We start from the raw sequence: 7,500 nt of genomic DNA, 5'->3' as shown, positions 1-7,500 counted from the left end.
TGTATATATAAACACTGTATGTATTTCCGCCCCTCAGAAGATGGTACTATCTACTCTGCGTACAGCCTACAATTATGAAGAAAGGAAAAAGATAATCCTATACCTATCTTTTGATTATTAAAATTAGTGGCCAATCTTGCAGTTCAGCAATATCCAAAGGCAATATCTTGTAAGTGCATACATTTTTAATTGGAAATAAGGATTATGCTCAAAAGGGGACCTGCATACACAGTATTTTCTTGGTTCTGAGCAAAGCCACAAGAAACATCCTCATCAGTTAGAGAAAGAAACAAGTACATGTGAGTTGAGATACACATGATCTTATGAAGCTTTAGGCTTACCATATTTAGGATTTTATTGTAAATCTGGATTTGCTGAATTGAGGTCAAAGCAGATGCTTGATACTTGTAGCGTCTCTCTGACAGTAGATACCATAATCCCATTAAACAGTAGTTACACAGAATGAGAATATAAATGTGTGATTATCACTGTTATGTCAATATTATTTTAACCTTGAAGTTTTCCTTATACTCTTCCCATCTGTGAAAGAAAGTTTGTTGAAAGAAATTATGGGTCTTGATTGTGCAACCATTTATCATTTGTGTCTAGATGCTCCAAAGATAAGCATTAATTTATTAAATTGCAATAAGTGTAAGTACATAATCAACCATATCACTCATGATAAAAAGCAGATGTAATGAGAAAAAAAAACAATGAGTATGAGAGGCTATCATGGATCAAATACATGGCTAATAAAACTCCATAGTTTGAATATATGAAAAGTAAGCCAACCCAGGGAGAGGCTCTTATTAAACAAAATATGAAATCACCAAAATTTTATAGGGAGTCCTGAAGTATTCACCTTCAAGTTACACCAATTTGTACCTGCCAGTGTAACTAAAAAGTACATTGAAAAAACAGAATTATGAAAGCCAGGATGGCCACTTCCTGTTTGATCCAGTGATGACCTGTTAAAAGGAGGATTGCAATAAAGGGTCTTGCGATATCTCAAGGGCCATGGAAAGAATACTGGCAAAAAATAATGTTATTAAGAAGAATGCTGACAGGGAGATGAATTACAAAAACACAAATGAAATGTTTCACATAATAGGCTTTAGCCACTGTTATTCAAATTAACTATTCAATTACATATTCTAAGGATTGCAGTTATAATAATGAAGTGCAATTTTTGTTCTCTGATGATTACTTAGATGCCCTTTTTCATTATATAATATGAAGGTTTCATAATTAACTTTCATATTGGTGAAGTTAACTGAAGCCCTTTCAAAGGTAAATACAAAAAAATGAAATATTTTTATATGTTTTTTTGTATGTTGTGCATTATAACATTTTGCTGTATTTCTGACTTTCAGCTAGATATGTACAGCAACTTTTAGATGTGCAGATGAGGTCATATTCTATAGTGGTTAGATTATCAAAGTACATTTTGAAACTAATGAAACCCAAGATTTCCTACTATATTTTGACCTAGCTCTGCATACATGTAAACTCAAAGTGTTCAAGATGTTTATTGTGTGCAATGTAGGATTAGAATTATGGAAAATAAACCAAAACCAAACCATGTCCCCTGTTGGAGAATGAGTGTTTATATTGTTCATTTCTTCTGTGGTACCATAAAATAAATTCACCTCAAATGAGATAAAACGTTTTTTTCTTCATTCTATTATTCATATGAAATCCCTGTTTACCAAAAATTGGCTAATTTAAAATTTAAAATTGTTAAATCCTTCAAACTATATATACACACTCAAATTCTGATCAGTACTCAGGATAATATTCCTGGAGAAGCTAGTAAATTGCCATTAGTATAAATGTTTCAGTTTTATATTGACATTTCCTGATCTTAATTTTTTCAATACAAATACTATACAGTAACAGGACATCACCTAATTGTTAAACTTCAAGTATAATTATAACTTATTCAAAACATTTGAAAATATGTCTGTTTAGAACTCTACAAGATATGTATTACTTACTTGATTACTTACCCGCTAGTGGCTCGTGTTGGGGCCATCCTGGGGAACCACCCACATTTTGTCAGTTGTAAGAAACTGAACTTGAATTTGTTTTATTGAAAGACTAAGTTGTGTTTTCAGTTGTTAACAGGGAAGTTTTATATAGCATTCATTTCAGCTGTTTCTTTGTTATTACTTTGCCCTAATAGTGTATAAAACATAAGCCTGTATTCTCAGGGATTGTAATAACTAAGACTGAAGTGTCCTTATTTCGCATATAACAATACTTTAAATAGCTCAACATCATTTTTCTTCTTTCAAATTTAAAAGTTATCTCAAGAAAGGAGCAAGAATTTCACAGGCTTCCTGTTCTTCTGTTTCCTACTAAGAATGAATGTGTGCTCCATTTGTATTATGTAAAAGTTAATGAAACAAAAAAAAATTAAATGGTACAATTTTGGAAATTTATCTTTCCAGACGCTTTTGCAATGAGTAACATAACTTGTGCCGGAAATATGAGTACAGGTAAAAAAATGACTGAATATTCAGAAAAAAACTTCAGATGAAATAGATATTTATGCAAAACATTAACTTTCTTTTATAAACACAGTATACGTTATATGTATTCAATAATACTTTTATGATAGACCTTACTTACATTTTGTAAGGTCAAGAAGCTGGTAAAAGGGTGGATAAATGCTACTACAATAAACATGGGTCAACAAAATACTTCTTGGGTATAGACATTTCAAGGCTATTGATATAGCCTATATAGCTTGCAACCTAAAATTGTGTTTTTTCTAATAAGTGGACATGACACTATTAGGAAGTTTATTGTCTTTTTTTCTCAAAATAGAATTTCTAATTGAACTAGCTTGAGTACCCTGATTTTCATGGGTGCCATGCCTAATTTTTTTTGTTCCTAATTGCAAACACTTTTAAATTTTATGTTAGAAAAACATGTTTAAATGCTAACACAATATAACATTTACATTACGTTGCTTTACCAATATATAAAAAAAAAAATTATACAAAAATGTTTAGAGTGAATCAAATAATGATGGATTTAATACATTAGTAGTAGATCCAAATCAATACAATTTTATTCTTTTGTTTCTTCTATACTTCAGTACAATGCAAAATAGAATGGAAAAAGAAAGCCATTAATCAAAATCAAATAAGATATAGAATTTGGGTGTTTACCCATCAAATTAAAATTTTATACTAGGTTCTTTTCCAAGCTAATTTCATGAAGCTAATGATATTATAAATATACATTGTGTATTCACTTTAGTAATGTTGTAATGTAAAAATAATATCAGTGATAATACGTGGATTTACCTAAATCTGTTTTTTAACCAGTCTGGCTCCAGGGAATCTGGAAGGTTTTGCAGAAAATAAGATGAATTTTATTTGTCTTCTTTTTTACATATATTAAGACACAGATATGCAACAAAGTGATAAAATACTGAGTCTGTGACAATCAAATACATTCCATGCCCTCAGAAAGTTAATTCTGGCTGCAAAATAGGTTTGCCTCTCTTTGAAAACAGGCATATAGTGTTCACGGCTGATATCTTCCTCCGTTGCGAATTCCCAGAGCCTTTCACTCCAAGGAAACCTCAAAATATTGCCCATGACTTGTGACTTTACCATAAATAATGGATGGTCACAGGGCTTTTTCCCTCAGATAATGACATAGATCTTCAGATCCTCTTCCATGGAGGGCAGTACTATCAGTTGATACTGAATGTGCTGTGAAGATAGGATTTCTTATAATACGCGGGATTCTTGACTGATTATTGTCCTTGTTGAGCTGTTAACACTTTGGGCTAAACTGCAAAGGGACTGTCCATTTCTTTTTAAGAGGGCCCTGACTTTGCTAATCCAGTCCCTCTTAACCTGTTGTTATGTATGGACTTTAGTGACACTGAAAACAAAGGCACACTAGAGGTATCTGATCAATGCCTACATGGGAGGTCGCCTGTTGAGTACTGCTCCTAAACATAACTGATTGCATGAGTAGGAATTTAATAGTTCTGTTGGATTAGCAGTTTTGTGGTTTTGGCAATGGCTCTGGTATTTTAAATAAAACTGGGTTGTCTTCTGTTGTCTCTTACCTTTCTATGAAGTTCAGCATAATTAATTTCACTGTGTCAGTACTGCTCTAAGGAGTTTCTCAGGAGGTCATAAAACAGAAAAGGTTAAGAAATGTTTATCTACACTTTAATAATTGGGAAAAAGTTTTGATGAAGAGGCCAATTTGCTGCATAATGTCATATTTTGTCATGTACATAACAGCCAAGTTTGACATTCCTAAATAACATTATGTCTAAGCTTTGGCCTGAACTTGTGCACTGGGTACAGACTTTTCTATTTATTTTGTAAACTAAACCTGTGATCTCAAAACACTATTAAAGCCCATTTCCCCACTGATAATTTTATAAGAATATGACACATCAACATAAAATACCTGTGACACAAATACAAACACATCAGATACATACCTTTTCACATTAAATACAAGGTCTAAACCCTCCCCGATTGGCATGTTTGTGACCACTTTCATACAGCATTTTTCCTCTTTTTGAAATTGTAAGCTATTCATACCTTATTATACCAAATGTTAATTTGTATTACTTTGTTAATTCATCACATATAGATTCGCACATAATACAGTAAGTCTAGAAAATAAAAGAAAACACATAATATAAGATGCATAGTCCAGGCTGAACATCTTCAAATGTGGCCTGTTTCAAAAGGATCAAGGTAAAAATATGACTTAAAAAATTATATTAATAATATTGTCATTCTTGTATTCAAAACTTACCTTATCAGTTATTCTACATTTTCCTAAATTTATGATTTTCCTCTTCTCTGTTTCCTGGTAAAAGATTGAAAAAAAAAAGAAGACAGCAGCACATTCTGGAATTTCTCATATTTTTTTACTTGTAACAGGATTTCATCACTCAATAAGAGATATGGTAATTCTTTCTGATACAATCACATCCCTCTGAGTCCCTGTTGCTCCATTATCATTTTATCTATTCATTAGTTTTTTTTTTTGTTTTTTTTTTTATTTTTTATTTTCTTTGAGGGGGTGAGTGAATTCACTCATTGCACATATCTAAAGGTGAATGAATGTGGAACCCTAAAAACCCCGAGCCAAGGTTCGTATTACAATCATAAAGAGACAGGAAAAGTGGAAAACCCTGAGGCAAGAACTATTCTAAAATGATAGGAGAGCACGAAAACTAAAATTTCGAAGCAAGGATCGGTCACTAAAAATTCAAACCACATGAACGAACAAGTGAAAGGACCTAATTTTATTTGCAGTTTTTGACAAATAATCACCTGTTGAACAAAAAAATCTTTCTAACACAGGAGCTCTGTCCCTGTACCCCCTCTCGATTGCTTGCTCCATATCAAGATATCCTGGAGCAGCTCTAGATCACCATATTTCTTACCCGACTGCTCAAACATTACAATATTCGCTATGTTTAGAGGTGTAAATTTGGTTTACCATTCGTACATGGTAGATGTGGCTGAGAAGGCAAGGAACCTTTGATTTCAGTTTGATTAGTCAGCTTGACCAAAGTTACTTCACTTCACGGAATTTTGCATGATTTGTGGCATTGTAAAATATTTATTGTTAATTCATTTACACTGAAAACAAGAAACACGAGATAGCACTGTCCACAGTCTTTGTTTCGGAAAAGCTTCATAATTGTCAAATTTACCAGTAGATGGCTGCGCATGTGCAATGTAAATAATATTTTGAAGGTCTCAAACATTGTACATGTTCAGAACATGTTTGAGCAAGGCCAAGTAGGGCTGTACTGTCATGGGAGATGCATGTGACAGCCACAGAAGTCACCGGTCACCCTCGTTTTTTTCATATTCTGACTATCACTGCTGACCTCTGATTAAATCTTCTTGAAATGTTTTTTGAGTATTCTATGAATTACAATCATTAATCATATGCATCCTTGCACAGCCTAATTGGTAAGATTAACCAAGATTTTTGCTGGACAAGAGAACAAATTCCGATAGTGATGCTTTCTAGATTGATGATATTGTAGAATCATAGAGCAGGACAATTTACCTGATTTTTTATGCCATTTTTGTATAAAATAAAAAGAAGAAACCATGGAACATTGGACAGTTAGCTGTGTAAGCTGTTAGCTTTGGTTCAATATATTGAAAGAAAGGTGTAGTCTTACCCTTTGTGGACATGTGCCAAACAAGTTTTTGGCCTGATGTTTCTTTATTACACTATGAATATTAAATCCATGTACTGAATGATAATACCAATAATGCAGTTATGATTAATAAAATTGCCATAATATTCACCAAAATAGGTTTAGTTTAAAATTCAATGCATAGATGGCACTATCTTCTGAGTAGTGACACACAGCAAGATGAATACCTCTAAGGTACCAGCGATGCAACCATAATGAAAAGAGGAAGGTGATCCCGATCATGTGCAGAGTCTGGAAAGTGCCCCTGTGCCCATATAGATGCTTTGTGATGTGGTAATTGCAGTTGAAAGTATAGGTCTCCTTCCTCTTCCCCATCTTTTCATTTATTTTCATTCAGGAATATTTATTTCTTTTGCATATGTTTACAAAGGTACACATACAAAAAAAAAAAAAAAAAATCTTTTTTCTTCTAATAAAACTGTAATACTTCTATAAAACATTAGCAAACTCAAGTCATAAAGTACACATTACTCTCACTAGATAATAAAACACAAAAATTGACAAACATAAATATGGCTCTAGTATTACAACAAGTGAATGAGAGAGAGTGCGAAAATTCATGATATATCAGGTGAAGTTCCTTCACTCTGAAATAAAACCCATCTTCGGTACCTCTCAAGTGGCACTAGTGCCTGTCCTGGGGACCAATTAAGCAAATCTATCCAAGTCTGCAACAGGCGAAGGTACTGTTCAACTAGAAAGCATTTAAACCATATATAGAGTTTTTTCTGAGTTTGTAAAATCTTTATACATTTATATAAGAATAATGTAAAAAAAACTTTCACCTTTGATATCAAATTAGAAAAAATTAATACAGGTAAGTGTAAAATTATTAATATTGCAAATTTTGCATAGTAACAACTATGTCAAAATACAAGTTTTCATATCAAACATAATGTAAGAAAGGAAAAAAGGAACGGATGTTTGTATTATTAATTACCAATCAATTAATATCCGACTAAAAATGTTAGCTTCAACAATAAGTTTATCATAATATAACTTTATTTGATATAGTTGATTTACTTTTACAATATTGTACTTTTTACAGACATAACAGGAACTACTTCACTAACTTTACAACACAATTATGTCTATTATTTATATACAACAAATGAATAATAAAAATAGTATTACATGGTTTACTACTTTATGACTGCTTACTCTCTCAAAGTCAAACTATCTGATGAAATGTTTTCATTGCCAAGGCACAATCATTTGGTATAGGCTAACACAAGGCACATAAAAGACCCCTATAGTCTCTA

At 32.3% G+C, this 7,500-nt stretch overlaps 1 protein-coding gene across 2 annotated transcripts in view; it reads right to left on the bottom strand.

Moving 5' to 3' along the window:
- LOC122267586 (X-linked retinitis pigmentosa GTPase regulator) overlaps nucleotides 1-7,500 on the bottom strand; it is a 33,312-nt gene that overhangs the window by 1,664 nt on the left and 24,148 nt on the right. For both annotated transcript variants that reach the window (XM_086546083.1, XM_086546084.1), the window contains one exon: nucleotides 1-7,500. This exon is cut by the window's left edge and continues 1,664 nt beyond it; it is cut by the window's right edge and continues 2,289 nt beyond it. The gene's annotated coding sequence lies outside the window, so the exon portion shown is untranslated.

This window comes from Penaeus japonicus, unplaced genomic scaffold (assembly GCF_977035675.1).
Source record: "Penaeus japonicus unplaced genomic scaffold, GWHDUDI00000001_assembly GWHDUDI00000017, whole genome shotgun sequence".
Lineage (NCBI taxonomy): Eukaryota > Metazoa > Arthropoda > Malacostraca > Decapoda > Penaeidae > Penaeus > Penaeus japonicus.
The sequence above is the reverse complement of the archived record's forward strand: the minus strand, read 5'-3'. Positions and strand labels throughout refer to the sequence as shown.